General features: G+C 43.4%; 1 pseudogene; it reads right to left on the bottom strand.

Annotated features, from left to right (window-relative positions):
* Positions 1 to 13552: 13552 nt before the first annotated feature.
* On the bottom strand, positions 13553 to 13700 carry LOC123729074 (uncharacterized; annotated as a pseudogene).
* Between the last annotated feature and the right edge of the window lie 3008 nt (positions 13701 to 16708).

Here is a 16708-nt window from a genome sequence, read left to right on the forward strand (position 1 = left end):
GATCGGATGTCGTCGACCTTCTTTTCAAAATGGTTGACAAAGTCATCCGCAGAGAGGGAGGAGGGGGCGGGGGGGGAGGAGGATTCAGGAGGGAGGAGAAGGTGGCAAAGAGCTTCCTAGGGTTAGAGGCAGATGCTTGAAATTTAGAGTGGTAGAAAGTGGCTTTAGCAGCAGAAACAGAGGAAGAAAATGTGGAGAGGAGGGAGTGAAAAGATGCCAGGTCTGCAGTGAGGCTAGTTTTCCTCCATTTCCGCTCGGCTGCCCGGAGCCCTGTTCTGTGAGCTCACAATGAGTCGTCAAGCCACGGAGCAGGAGGGGAGGACCGAGCCGGCCGGGAGGATAGGGGACATAGAGAGTCAAAAGATGCAGAAAGGGAGGAGAGGAGGGTTGAGGAGGCAGAATCAGGAGAAGGATTGAGCAGAGGGAAGAGATGATAGGATGGATGAGGAGAGAGAGAGCGACAGTTGTGACGGCGCAATACCATCTGAGTAGGGGCAGAGTGAGTAGTGTTGGAGGAGAGCGAGAGGGAAAAGGATACAAGGTAGTGGTCGGAGACTGGGAGGGGAGTTGCAATGAGATTAGTAGAAGAACAGCATCTAGTAAAGATGAGATCAAGCGTATTGCCTGCCTTGTGAGTAGGGGGGGACGGTGAGAGGGTGAGGTCAAAAGAGGAGAGGAGTGGAAAGGAGGAGGCAGAGAGAAATGAGTCAAAGGTAGATGTAGGGAGGTTAAAGTCACCCAGAATTGTGAGGGGTGAGCCATCCTCAGGAAAGGAACTTATCAAGGCGTCAAGCTCATTGATGAACTCTCCAAGGGAACCTGGAGGGCGATTAATGATAAGGATGTTAAAACCTCTTGGGGATCGAGGGTAACCTAATCCCACTGACGGGATTGCTAGCAAGGCGGGAAATTCAAAACATCAAAAATCTAATAATTTCAATTTCTCAAACAATCAACTATTTTACACCATTTAAAAGATAAACATCTCCTTAATCGAACCACATTGTCCGATTTTCAAAGAGGCTTTACGGCGAAAGCATAAAGTTAGATTATGTTAGGAGAGTACATAGCCAAAAAAGTACACACAGCCATTTTCAATTCAAGGACAGGCGTCACCAAAAGCAGAAAACCAGCTAAAATTATGCACTAACCTTTGACAATCTTCATCCGATGACACTCCTAGGACATTATGTTAGACAATACATGCATTTTTGTTCTATCAAGTTCATATTTATATCCAAAAACAGCATTTTACATCGGCGCGTGTCGTTGAGAAAATGTGTCTCCCACAAAACTGCCAGTGAATTTACAAAAAATACTCGTTATAAAACGTGGTTCAAGTATTAAACTGTTATTCAAAGAATAACGGTTGCATTCTGAATGCAACCGCATTGACAGATTTCAAAATAACTTTACTGGGAAAGCATACTTTGTAATAATCTGAGTACTCTGGTCAGAAAAATACACTAGGCTATACAGCTAGCCGCTATGTTGGAATCATCTAAAACCATAAATAACATTAGCAATATTCCCTTACCTTTAATAATCTTTATCAGAAGGCACTTCCAGGGATCTCAGGTCCACAACAAATGTTGTTTTTTCGATGAAGTTCATAATTTATGTCCAAATAACTCCATGCTGTTCCGTGTTGTTAGCGCGTTCGGTAGGCTACTCAAAATGGGAGGGAAAAGTCACGACGAAAAGTTAAAAAAAAATCTATTTACGTTCGTTCAAACATATCAAACGTTGTTTAGCATCAATCTTTTGGTCCATTTTTAACGTGAAACATCAGTAATATTTCAACCCGACCTCTCCTGTGTCTTGAAACACGTTTTGAAAAATGTCTCTCCTCACATGAACGCGCATGTGCGCGCAATAATGAAGTGACGACCTCCCAGGGACGTCAACTTCCTTTCATTCTCATTCGGTCTCTGTTCATCATAGATGCTTCAAACAACTTTATAAAGATCGTTGACATCTAGTGGAAGCCACAGGAAGTGCAAAATGAATCCTTTGTCACTGTGTGTTTTATTGCCAATGACTTGCAAATAGTACAGCCACAAAATGTTCATTTCCTGCTTGTATTTTTTCTCAGGTTTTTGCCTGCCATATGAGTTCTGTTATACTTAGAGACACCATTCAAACAGTTTTAGAAACTTCAGAGTGTTTTCTATCCAAATACTAATAATATGCATATTCTATTTTCTGGGCCGCAGTAGTAACCTGTTTAAGTTGGGTACGTTTTTAATCCGGCCGTGAAAATACTGCCCCCTAGCCCCTAGAGGCTTGAATGGGCTAGTGACTGTGACAGCATGGAATTCAAAGGAGGAGATAGGCAGATGGGTCAGGGGAGAAAGAGAGAATGTCCACTTGGGAGAGATGAGGATTCCAGTGCCACCACCCCGCTGACCAGATGCTCTTGAGGTATGCGAGAACACGTGGTCAGACGAGGAGAGAGCAGTAGGAGTAGCAGTGTTTTCTGTGGTAATCCATGTTTCCGTCTGCGCCAAGAAGTCGAGGGACTGGAGGGTAGCATAGGCTGAGATGAACTCTGCCTTGTTGGCCGCAGACCGGCAGTTCCAGAGGCTGCCGGACCACCAGGTTAGTGTGGCATCGGCCATGCGGTGTGAAGCGTTTGTGTGGCCTGTGCAGAGAGGAGAGAACAGGGATAGACAGACACATAGTTGACAGGCTACAGTAGAGGCTACGCTAATGCAAATTAACTAAACAACTGGGGAGCAAGAGAGCAGGGCCTCCCTCACTAACCATTCACTGAAACACTCAAATATAACTTTTCCAACTTCCACTTTAGAAATTATAATTGATGTAAACTACAGTGGTTCAATGTTTCCAGGAATAGGCTCAAACTTAGTTTATTCAGATAGATAACTTGGTACAGTATTCTTCCGTGAAACCCACCCAGTGCACCGTGTCCTATGACGCCGTAGCTAACTAGCATGCTAGCATCCAATAACACACGGTTAGCACCAATGCTTGGTTACAACAAACGACCAATGGATCATTTGTGTCCGTGTCTAGTTCCTTTCATAACGCAGAAGTAATTAAACGTTGGCTAGCTAACACAAAGTCAGTCCTGCTAGCTACACAAGTGGACTACACAACTCGAAAGTTCAGAAAGTTAAGCTTACGTTACTAAAATCTTATGACTAAAAATGACACAGTACTGTTAGCTGGTAGAGTTGGCTAGCTAGCAGTGGCTGCGTTTACCTTTGTCTTTTATCTTTGATACAGAGACAACTATGTAGCTATGTAGCTAGCTAACATTACACTAATCAAAACGTTTCATTGTAATGTATTTAGTTTCTACAGTACTGCTAGTTGGTAAAGTTGGCTAGCTAGCAGTGGCTGTGGTGTTGTGGTGTTGATGCCGTTTGGAAAACGGCGCGAACGAACGAATACAGCTGGCTAGCTGACCTTGTTAGTTTCTCAAAGCTACACCTACACCTTTAGCTATACCTTTATCCTTGATGCAAAGACAACTATGTAGCTAGCTAGCTAACATTACACTAATCAAATCGTTCCGTTGTAATGAAATGTAATATTACCCGCGGAGCGAAGTACAGCACGACTACTCACTCCAGCATCCGGTTAGCAAAAATAGAAAGTAGAAAGTGTAAGCAGAGTGAGTCTTTCGCCGGATTGAAGACAGGAGGAGAAATGGAAGTGACTGAGGGCGAATTATCAGAGGTGGCAGGTGTGGTGAAGTTCTCGGAGCCTGAGGCTTGCACTGATGGTCAAGATAAAGATGTGATGGAAGGGGTGACATTTTTGGAGAAAGTAGACCCCTGCTGATCCATTTGTGTTTTCAGGGTGGGTGAAAATGGAGTTGGTTACTGTGGAATCGGTGAAGGTAACCCAAAGTTGTCTTGTGATAGTTGTTTGTGTTTCTGCTCATCAGAGGGAGCAGGTGTTCCATGCCAAACAAATGGGGACAAGAGCTGTGACTTGTTTTGCTCTCAAGAAAGGGGCGCCATTGAAAGGAGTGATTACTTGGTTAGCGGTTAATGTGAAAGTGAACCAACTGAAAAGAAAGATTCCCGGTGTTTGGGATGCTCGTTGATTGGGTGGCGCGATTGGTGAAACAGAAGCCATTGTCTGTTCTTTTGAGTTTTGATGTTGAGTCTTTGCACGTCAAAGTGATGTTAGAATATTTCAGTTATCCCATACAAGCTTTTGTGCCAAATATATTACGTTGTTACAGATGTCAAGCTCGTGGCAGCAGTGTGTAGAAGGGAGGTTGCTAGGTGTGAGACAAAGGAATGTATAGTATTGGGGAAAGAAGCGGCATGTGTTAATTGTAGGGGTGTCCATGGGGCTGGGGATCAGAAATGTCCGGTGCGAGAGAGGCAAGTTGAGCATACCAGGGATACAGTTTGGACACACCTACTCATTCAAGGGTTTTTCTTTATTTTTACTATTTTCTATATTGTAGAATAATACTTCTGCAGAGTGAACAAAAAGCAGCTAACAAGTGCTCAGCATATGTGGGAACTACTTCAAGACTGTTGGAAAAGCATTCCATGCCAAGGGTGTGCAAAGCTGTCAAAGGCAAAGGTGGATACTTTGAAGAATCTCAAATATAAAATAGATTTTGATTTGTTTAACACTTGTTTGGTTACTAGATGATTCCATATGTGTTATTTCATAGTTTTGATGTATTCCCTATTATTCTGCAATAATAGTAAAAATAAAGAAAAACCCTTGAATGAGTAGTATTGTCCAAACTTTTGACTGGTACTGTATGCTTCAGTAAAATTGGCTTTTTAATGTTCATAGCAATGGTTATCAACTGTACCGCATGGATGGAATGTAAGTCGCACAAAATGAACGTTGTTGTGACAGCTGCAGAGAAACATTTGGGTGTACAATATTTGACGTCAGAAGAGTTACAGGGTGGGTAAAGTATGTTCTCATTCATTTAAATCTATTTAATTTGAGGACTTTCTTTGTTTGGTAGATAATATTCCTGTGTTTGTTAATGACGTGCTTTCCTAGCCATGTTTGAAATATTATGTTCATTTATCCTTTCTATAGACCTTGATGTGTTTAGTTATTCGTGCTTTTGTGTTTTTCATGCCTTGTTTCAGCTTCAATAATGGTCAAGTGAGAAAGATGGTCCTAGTTTTCTGATAGACAAGACACTCAACTGCAAAGCTGTCACAACCACACCGACGTCCCTTTCAATATTTTTCTGGTAATAATTAAAGTTCACAAGTAATCTGCTTAACTAATGTTGTACTACTACTTACTGTTCACTTCAATTATTCACGTCAGAACTTTGAGGAGAACGTCACAACTTTAGGAGAACATGAGGGCCTCTTCTTTACAAACATTTGAGAACTTTCATTCTGTGTGAAAAGGAAGGGACTGCATCTGCCACATAGAGAATGATAGATGCCTCTAGTGGACAAAAGGCTGTGGGCAGCACTATTGAGGGCGGGACTTTCAACTTTATTGGCTGATCCCTTCTGGTGACCCTGTAGGAGTCATGTCCAACCGGGTCATCGGGAGGGATCAGCCAATCGTGAAGAAGAAAATGGACTACTTCAAAATGCTGTCACAGACGCTATAATGGCACAGAAATATGAGCCCTCTATCTAGCTCTATGATCTGACACAAGCTGGAATCACTAGCGTTGCTAAGGATACCTCTGACTTCAGTCTGTGGTGTGAATATTATTGGTGAATTCGCGCCATCTAATGGTAATGAAAATAACTGCCTGAGACCCTTTGGTCAAGCTGACTTGAGAAATGCTTATCTTACATTCAGTGCAAGACAGTCAGCGACGAACAAACTTTGCCAAAAGACAGGTTGATTGATCTAACATTATATTCAGCTCTCTTTACTCTGTATAATGTTATGACAATTAACACAGGGGAGAAGAGTGTATAAAACTGAGCCAGAAGGAATGTGTGGGAGAACTCACAACTGGAACAGCACCTGTGACCCAAGACATCCCATCCATCTTTCCTCTCCCAGGGATTTAGGTGTGTGTGTGTGTGTGTGTGTGTGTGTGTGTGTGTGTGTGTGTGTGTGTGTGTGTGTGTGTGTGTGTGTGTGTGTGTGTGTGTGTGTGTGTGTGTGTGTGTGTGTGTGTGTGTGTGTGTGTGTCATAGATTGTATAAGAACAACAGTGGGTGTGTATGTGAATGAGTGCCTGTGCGCACATGTGCAAATGTTTACAAGAGAGCGAGAGAGAAAGGCCTCTGAGTTATGGGTCGGGATGGGTTGACCCATTGACCTGGCTGCATTCGGGCACCCGAGAGTATTTTGTACTGTGAGACTGAGGGACCATGGATGGCTTATGTATCAACATTGACACAATGGCCTGCGACACACTTTACATTATGACAAATGCACTGTGTTGCAAAAGTTTATCTGTGAGTTCAAGCTATCTAGAATGTAATATAACAATTTTATTAAAGGCAAATAATAGCTTAAAGGATCTCCATAACACTCTCTTTTTAGAAACCGTAACAGCACGTGGACCTCCTCTGCAATCGCACCCTAAACATGGATCCTGTTATACTACTCCATCTCTCTATCAGTTAATATTTTCACTTCAGCCTCCCAGGCCCACAGAATGAGAGATGTTTCCATTTCACGTCCGTCATTTCCAGGCCTGTGTGCTACTTGTATGGTGATAAGCGTATGACTGACTAGGAGTGTCATTTGTCACTGTCCACCTCTGAGGGACAGCCACAGATTGACGACGGTGATGATGGGAAGAGCCCTCTGTGTTCAGGCACAGGCGCCACCACACTCCAAACACCTAACCACAACACACAGCAGTAGGGCTAAGGGGGAAATACACAGGTATGCACACACGCATGGACACAAACACGCATACACACAGACACAATCACACACGTCACATTTCAGAGCATGTCATTTTATGAAAATGTGTTTAGTGTACAAATCTGGTGACAGTGAAGCATATTGCACATACAGTAGGCAACACCGTAGCGATATTAAAGTGATCCTTTTGATTTTATTCAAAAATAGTTTTGTGTTAAATTGTTAGTGCTTTTCCATTTGTAAAACTGGGTATTCCGTTTTTTTTTGTTGCTTAGGGTCCTTACATCATTCTTGTGTTATGAAAGAAGAACAACTCAAAGCACAAAATCATCTTTGAAAAGGAACTAAATTCCTTCAACCGCAACACTACATCAAAGTATCCCCCAACAACTAATTATCAATGCTCTTCCTCCTCCCCCAGCTAGAGAGCTCTCCAGGGAGTTTGACGTGTTCCCGGCAGGTTTGGCATGTCAGAAGGTTCCGCTTTATGGTCAATGGGTCAACCCATCCCGACCCATAACTCAGAGGTCTTTCTCTCTCGCTCATTTTGATGAGTGAGGACATGTTGATGTCCTCAAGGTACACTGAAGATTTCATGAGAAAGTGTGTAGTGTAGTTGAGAAACTGAGAAGAAACACCAAGGCCTTATTTAACTCCAATTAATTGTACAATCATTTCCCCCTGCATTTGTGATTCCACCATTCCCTGGACATCCTCAGAGTAAGTATGTCTTCTCCTTTCTAATCCCAGCCCTCCCCTTTGTGCCTCGTCTTCCAAAACGTGAGACAGTTAAACGTGAGACAGACTAACACTGTAACCGAGAGTTTTTTTTAAAGGAGAGCGGGGGAATCGCTGTTGTCTCTACAGCCGTACCAGAGGAGCAAAACAAAAGAGCTGTACCTGTAGGATTATAATGGGAGCGGATAGCTTTGATGTGGGCCAGAAAGAGAGTGTTTGATGAAATATTGATGTTTCTCTTTTTTTTAACTGTGTCCTGTGGGATCTCTGTTTGCTTTCATGATGTGTGAAGTGTGTGTAGTGGTCTGGTCCACATTGCTGCTGCTGTTACTGGAGGAGAATGGACTGGGCTATCAGTTGAAGGAGTCTTATTGGTCCTAATGGTCCTTAATGTGGATGGAAGGCCCCCTTGACGAGGTGCAAAGGTTGGTCGGGATCAAAAGGAGAGAGGTCTTTTTGCTGTTCTTCTCCAATTAATCTTAGCCAGTAGATTTACAGTTTGTGGGTCTGACAACAAAAGACTTAAAATGGCTGGGATAAATGCTGTATTGTCAATTTCCTGTCAACATTCAGCCAGAAGGGTGTGAATCCTTATGTAGTGTGTATGAATACACTAGTGGTTAGAGCGTTGGGCCAGTAACTGAAAGGTTGCTAGATCGAATCCCCGAGCTGACAAGGTAAAAATATGTCGTTCTGCCCCTGAACAACGCAGTTAATCCACTGTTTCTAGGCCGTCATTGTAAATAACAATTTGTTCTTAACTGACATGCCTAGTTAAATAAAGATAAAATAAATAAAAATGTCAGAGTTGAAGAAACTCTCCTCAGCAAAGCGAAATAATACTTTTCTGACCCAATATTCAAATCCTTACTTACTTACTTACTTAGCCTAATATCAGGGAGCGTGTAACACGATTTCCAATAGTGGCTCCAAAAGTTTGATTTGAGTTTGTAGGAAAGTGACCCACATTCTTCCAGCAACAAAGAGGATGTCCACGCATGGAGAATAATTATGAATATTGATAATCGCCTTGAGAGCTTTTGTCTGAAAGCTGAGAGAGCAACACACGCTCCAACAGGCCCAAAGAAAGAAGAGAGGGTAAAAAACTAGTGAGATTAAACGCTGGCTCTCACACGCTCACGTTCGTACACATACAGAGATACCCAGCACACATAATGACTTCTGCTGAGGAGAGCTGCGATTATTTAAACTTAAAGGAGAGGAGAGGGGAAGGGGGGAGAAAGGAAGACGGACTACTTCAGAGGAGCCAGGGGCAGGAGATAGGGCTGGGAAAGGTCTCGCGTTTAAGTGGAATTAACATGCTTTTCCATTGGAGTCCATTAGATAATCATATTCATGCCACACAAGGCTCCAAACCCCCTCACTTTTATTATTCCTTTTTAATCCACCCTGATAAGGTGGTGCAGGCGTCGTCGTTTCATTATGTCGTCATTTGGAAGCTGCACGAGAACCCTTGGGATGTTATCACAGGGAAATTGCTTAAATAGCCGAAGTGGATATAGTTTTGCGTTTATTATTTCTGACAGATTCAAAATAACCCTGCAAATATCCCTCTCTGCGATTATAAGGGGGAGGGGAGGGGCACTGAGCGCCTGTTATCAGTCATGCACGCTAATGGGCCACTCATAGACACCTGATATACCTCCAGCAGGCACAGAGAGACAGGAGAGAGAGCAGAGTAACGGAAAGAGAGAGAGAGCAGAGAGACTTTATCTCAGTCTTGTCTTCATTGTTTGCTCTTTCGTTTTGGCAGATGGCTGCGAGGCCTCAGTGTGTGTGAGTGTGTGGGGTGGGGGGGGGGGGGGGGTCTGTGTGTGAAGGAGCACTTGAACCCTGTGTACACAGCTCTAGGATGGATGGGGCCTAATGCTCTCTTCAGGAGTAGATTAGTGGTCAGTAAAGCAGTCCTTGTGGTGTGTTCATTTGGCCCCAGTAACTCTGGCTCCTCTGTTCCCTGACACATTGGGAAGCAGGGACCACTGGTAACCCTAGTTTGTTTGCTGCCTTGTCAGGCCTTATAATGGAGTAGCAAACAAGTGGGGATCAAGTAAATAGTGAAGGGCACTCTGTCAATTGAAAACAGTGAAAAAAACAAGGCTAAACGAGTCACAGCATAGAATGTCAGTGGGACATTTTAGTCAAGTCCTGAGTTAATAAAGTTGTAATTAAAAAAGCATTACAATATGGGAATGTATTGTCTTATTCATAAAATGAAAGGTTTAAAATATACTCTATTGGTCCAGAAGGAGTGGAAAACTGTTCCTTGTATTGGGACCCTTGGTATTAACTTGAGAGGAGACTGCATGTAGTTCTCAACTGCACAACTCACTGAACAAGCCTGCCATTCTCTTGGTAAGAACCCCAAATAGAGCCCTATTCCTTATGTAATGCACTACTCCTGACTAGGGACCATGGGGCTCTGGTCAAAAGTAGTGCGCTATTTAGGGAATAGGGTGCCATTTGGGACTTAACATTGGTATGTCCAATGCAATGCTAGAGGTCAAACCTGGATGGATATCATATGCTTCTCTGCTAACATATCCCTTTCACTGTGACATCTGTCCAATGGGAGAGAAACATTAAACACTGTATTGCCAAGTAGTAGTTATATGTTACTTGTGTAACTTAGACATAGGACATTGCATGATATTTCAATGAGATCATGAAATTACTTTTGGGAAGAAGACTGATGTAGTATTAAATGCATATTTGTTGTAATGTATCAATCAGTGTGTAGATGAAGACAAACAAATTAATGTGTATTTTACAGTTTATAACCATTCTGTTTTATTCAAACACAATTCCAAAAAGCCTCCGAAATGAATCACAATATATGTACTGAGAATATACTGTTTGTTTGTCTGTATGTCGCGTTAAACCATGTAATATTAGTGTGTGTGTGTCACTCTCTCTCTCTTTCTCTCTCTTGGTATGTGTGTGTGTGTCTATCTCTCTTTCTCTCTGTGTGCCTGCCTTGGTGTGCACCTCCCTGACTGCAGTAGATCTCAGGTCTGGAACAAACAGTAGTTCCTCCTTAATTGGGGTGAGATCAGGGGCTTAGACGGGGCCAAGAAGGGACCACGCACCCCTTTCTTTCTCCTCCAGAATCGCTTTGGCTCCAGAGGTGCTTTTGATGTGTGTTTTGGCTCTCTGAGTTCTACTTTGGAATATGTTCTTGGGAGACCATTGGTTACTTGCCTCCAGGCAGAATCTCAATCCCTAGGATCCTAGCCCTCTTTGATGAAATACTTTCGGGAGTTGCTAACCCCACTGATGCCAATGTGCACCCCTACCTTCCTCTCTTCATCCCTCCTTCCCCTCACCCCCCTCCTACTATCTCCCCTGCCCTCCCCTGCTCCTCAGATCATTCTCTTTGAGAGACTCATACAACAAGGACTTTCTCTTGGTGTAGTCTAGTCCAGCTGAGCACAAGCCTTCACAAATGACACAGGAGGATTAGCCATGTTTTACAGGGGACCTTTGACTAGGCACTCTGTTGCTTGGCTTGCTGTCACTGATTGGCCACTTCATGCTTTCTGCTTATAATTCTGTATAATATAATAGAAGAAGGGATATTCTATCTGTAAAGCTGAAGCTGTACAGATTCCGCGATAGAAATGTACAGGTAATTTCCGATTGAGCCAACTTAAGCAGCATTTACCTTTAAATTTCAATCACGCTGCAAAGCTGAATTTCCATGATGCGGATTGAATAGAGATCTCACAGAATTTTTCCTAGAGGAAAGTTCAGTCTGTACAATATATGTTTACATTTACTACATGTGTACCTCCCTCCATCAAACTTTCATTAAACTGAATATCTAGGTCAAATGTTGATGAAGACAGAATTATTGCTCTATTTGATTCCAAGGAAAATGTTGTGGAGGCACAGGCTATCCATGACAGCATACATACAGTATAGATCAGAACATATTTACATTTACGTCATTTAGCAGACGCTCTTATCCAGAGCGACTTACAAATTGGTGCATTCACGTTATGATATCCAGTGGAACAACCACTTTACAATAGTACATCTATAGAAGGATTAGGGTTAGAAGGATTACTTTATCCTATCCCAGGTGTTCCTTAAAGAGGTGGGGTTTCAGGTGTCTCCGGAAGGTGGTGATTGACTTCGCTGTCCTGGCATCGTGAGGGAGCTTGTTCCAATATGACACACTGATTGTTGATCAAGAGAGTAATTTGTCAATATTACCTACAGTTGAAGTCGGAAGTTTACATACACCTTAGCCAAATACATTTAAACTCAGTTTTTCACAATTGCTGACATTAAATCCTAGTAAAAATCCCCTGTCTTAGGTCAGTTAGGGTCACCACTTTTTTTAAGAATGTGAAATGTCAGAATAATAGTAGAGAGAATGATTTATTTCAGCTTTGATTTCTTTCATCACTTTCCCAGTGGGTCAGAAGTTTGCATACACTCAATTAGTATTTGGTAGCATTGCCTTTAAATTGTTTAACTTGGGTGAAATGTTTTGGGTAGCCTTCCACAAGCTTCCCACAATAAGTTGGGTGAATTTTGGCCCATTCCTCCTGACAGAGCTGGTGTAACTGAGTCAGGTTTGTAGGCCTCCTTGCTCGCACACGCTTTTTGAGTTCTGCCCACAAATTTTCCATAAGAGATCAGGGCTTTGTGATGGCCAGTCCAATACCTTGACTTTGTTGTCCTTAAGCCATTTTGCCACAACTTTGGAAGTATGCTTGGGGTCATTGTCCATTTGGAAGACCCATTTGCCACCAAGCTTTAACTTCCTGACTGATGTCTTGAGATGCTGCTTCCATATAATTTTCCTCCCTCATGATGCTATCTATTTTGTGAAGTGCACCAGTCCCTCCTGCAGCAAAGCACCCCCACAACATGATGCTGCCATCCCCGTGCTTCACGGTTGTGATGGTGTTCATCGGCTTGCAAGCATCCCCCTTTTTCTTCCAAACATATCGATGGTCATTATGGCCAAACAGTTCTATTTTTGTTCTTTGTCCCCATGTGCAGTTGCAAACTGTAGTCTGTCTTTTTTATGGTGGTTTTGGAGCAGTGACTTCTTCCTTGCTGAACGGCCTTTCAGGTTATGTCGATATAAGACTCGTTTTACTGTGGATATAGATACTTTTGTACCTGTTTCCTCCAGCATCTTCATAAAGTCCTTTGCTGTTGTTCTGGGATTGATTTGCACTTTTTGCACAAATACGTTCATCTCTAGGAGACAGAACGCGTCTCCTTCCTGAGCGGTATGATGGCTGCGTGGTCCCATGGTGTTTATACTCGCATACTATTGTTTGTACAGATGAACGTGGTACCTTCAGGCATTTGGAAATTGCTCCCAAGGATGAACTAGGCTTGTGAACTAGGCTTTTTTTTTCTGAGGTCTTGGCTGATTTCTTTTGATTTTCCCATGATGTCAAGCAAAGAGACACTGAGTTTGAAGATAGGCCTTGAAATACATCCATAGGTACACCTCCAATTGACTCAAATGATGTCAGTTAGCCTATCAGAAGCTTCTAAAGCCATGACATCATTTTCTGGAATTTTCCAAGCTGTTTAAAGGCACAGTCAACTTAGTGTATGTAAACTTCTGACCCACTGGAATTGTGATACAGTGAATTATAAGTGAAATAATCTGTCTGTAAACAATTGTTGGAAAAATTACTTGTGTCATGCACAAAGTAGATGTCCTAACCGACTTGCCAAAACTATAGTTTGTTAACAAGAAATTTGTGGAGTGGTTGAAAAACGAGTTTTAATGACTCCAACCTAAGTGTATGTAAACTTCCGACTTCAACTGTATGTAAGTCATAATGATCTATATAGGTAAATACTCTCTCTATGCGATTCACTGGATAAAAATGCTTTAAAAATCACAACAATTGTAAAAAAAATGTACAGGGAACATTGATTTGACCATTATCCTGCTTGACGCAACTGCATTTCATTTGTATTTTCCCCCTTCTTCTTAGTGGAGACCGTGATGCAATTTCCCACTACCATAACTTATGGAGTCAAGATTCCCACATTTGGGGAATTCGCATGGGGTCAGCACGGCCGAGCTTCGTCCTAGGTGAACCTCTTTCATAACCAAGATGTCTCCCCTGCCAGGTAAATATAACAACTGCATTTCTGTGGTGTCTCTACAACATATAGCAATGACGGTGACATGCTCTGTTGTTGTGATACCTAAATAGAATGATCTACTGTAGGTCTAGATCTAGATCACGTTGTCCAGTGGTCTACAGATGCGTCCCAAATGGCACCCTATTCCCTTTATAGGGCATTACTTTTGACCAGGACCCATAGGGAATATGGTACTATTTGGAATAAAATGACCTCTTGACCACACACACACCGTCAAATCCTGCTTAAATGATTAACTGGGGATTTTGCACATCTTCATTGATTGATACAGAACCCTGTAGACTTCTCTTACTACATAATTTCCCTGTATATTGATTGTATATTGATCATACCTAACACTACAGGAAAGCTTTTCCCCCTCCTTACCGTAACATTAGGTCTCATTCAGAAGGCTGGCCCAGGGGACCACACGCCCACTTTCTGCAGCATGACTTTCCTCCTCATAAATCGTCAGTTTCCCAATTGTTTTATTTATTATTATTTTTTCCCTATCATAAGAAGCTAGACACATCACATAATTCCCCTTCATTCGTGAATGGGAGTTTATATTGGGAAAACCCAGAGCAAGTGACCTATGTCAATTGTCTGTTTTTCAGGTTGAATGTGTAATTGCAGACAGGTAAAACTGTTGTAGTAGGCTTCTACGTAACCATGTGTACTTACTCTCTGCAATTACTCTCTACTTACCTAATGTAAAGAGGGACCAGGTTAAACATAAGCCTACTTTAGGCTTATCTGAAGACGGAAGCCCGACGAGCTAGCTGAGGCACCCCCGGTTCCATTGGCGATGGTACCCGGACCCGGCGTCACCAAACAAAACAAAAACCAAACTCCCTGATGCTTCTTTTAGTGGTGTCAGCATTCTGTGAAGATCAACGGTGGAGACGAGAAGCAAGTACAGGGAGTGAACATTTAATGAAATACGGACATGAAATAGGACAGGACAGCGTCTGGACATGAACACAACGGCATGAATGCTGACACAAGGAACCAACGGAGGAACAAACAGAAATAAACGGGGCAATCAACAAAGGGAAGGAGTCCAGGTGAGTCCAATGAGCAGTGCTGCACGTAATGATGGTGACAGGTGTGCGTAATAAAGGGCAGCCTGGCGCCCTTGACCGCCAGAGAGGGAGAGCGGGAGCAGGCGTGACAGGTTTAGAGAGCTGAGCCACACCGACCCACACTCCAGGTTTAGAGAGCTGAGCCACACCGACCCACACTCCAGGTTTAGAGAGCTGAGCCACAGTGACCACACTCCAGGTTTAGAGAGCTGAGCCACACCGACCCACACTCCAGGTTTAGAGAGCTGAGCCACAGCGACCCACACTCCAGGTTTAGAGAGCTGAGCCACAGCGACCCACACTCCAGGTTTAGAGAGCTGAGCCACTGGGACCCACACTCCAGGTTTAGAGAGCTGAGCCACTGGGACCCACACTCCAGGTTTAGAGAGCTGAGCCACAGCGACCCACACTCCAGGTTTAGAGAGCTGAGCCACAGTGACCCACACTCCAGGTTTAGAGAGCTGAGCCACAGTGACCACACTCCAGGTTTAGAGAGCTGAGCCACAGCGACCCACACTCCAGGTTTAGAGAGCTGAGCCACAGCGACCCACACTCCAGGTTTAGAGGCTGAAATGAACACTCCAGGTTTAGAGAGCTGAGCCACAGCGACCCACACTCCAGGTTTAGAGAGCTGAGCCACAGCGACCCACACTTCAGGTTTAGAGAGCTGAGCCACAGTCACCCACACTCCAGGTTTAGAGAGCTGAGCCACAGCGACCCACATTCCAGGTTTGGGAGAGAGCTGAGCCACAGCGACCCACACTCCAGGTTTAGAGAGCTGAGACACAGTGACCCACACTCCAGGTTTAGAGAGCTGAGCCACAGTGACCCACACTCCAGGTTTAGAGAGCTGAGCCACAGCGACCCACATTCCAGGTTTGGGAGAGAGCTGAGCCACAGCGACCCACACTCCAGGTTTAGAGAGCTGAGCCACAGTGACCCACACTCCAGGTTTAGAGAGCTGAGCCACAGTGACCACACTCCAGGTTTAGAGAGCTGAGCCACAGCGACCCACATTCCAGGTTTGGGAGAGAGCTGAGCCACAGCGACCCACACTCCAGGTTTAGAGAGCTGAGCCACAGTGACCCACACTCCAGGTTTAGAGAGCTGAGCCACAGCGACCCACACTCCAGGTTTAGAGAGCTGAGTCACAGTGACCCACACTCCAGGTTTAGAGAGCTGAGCCACAGTGATCACACTCCAGGTTTAGAGAGCTGAGCCACAGTGACCCACACTCCAGGTTTAGAGAGCTGAGCCACAGTGACCACACTCCAGGTTTAGAGAGCTGAGCCACAGTGACCCACACTCCAGGTTTAGAGAGCTGAGCCACAGCGACCCACATTCCAGGTTTGGGAGAGAGCTGAGCCACAGTGACCCACACTCCAGGTTTGGGAGAGAGAAGAAGAAAGAAGGACACTTATGTACTTATTGGAATAGCATTCAACCCACAACTAAATGCAAACAGATAATTTATGCTCAGTGGTGTGAAGTACTTAAGTAGCAATATTTTAAAGTACTACTTAAGTAGTTTTTTGGGGTATTTGTACTTTACTTTATTATTTATATTTTGACAACTTTTACTTCACTACATTTCTAAAGAAAATTATTTACTTTTTATTCCATACATTTTCCGTGACACCCAAAAGTACTTGTTACATTTTGAATGCTTAGCAGGACAGAAAATGGTCAAATTCACACACTTATCAAGAGAACATCCCTGGTCATCCCTACTGCCTCTGATCTGATGGACTTACTAAACACAAATGCTTTGCTTTTAAATGATGTCTGAGTGTGACCCTGGCTATCCGTAAATAAATAAAAAGAAGAAAATTGTACCATCTGGTTTACTTAATATAAGGAATTTTAAATTATTTCTACTTTTACTACTTAAGTATATTTTAGCAACTACATTTATT

The sequence above is a fragment of the Salmo salar genome, chromosome ssa19, assembly GCF_905237065.1.
Source record: "Salmo salar chromosome ssa19, Ssal_v3.1, whole genome shotgun sequence".
Taxonomy (NCBI): Eukaryota; Metazoa; Chordata; class Actinopteri; order Salmoniformes; family Salmonidae; genus Salmo; species Salmo salar.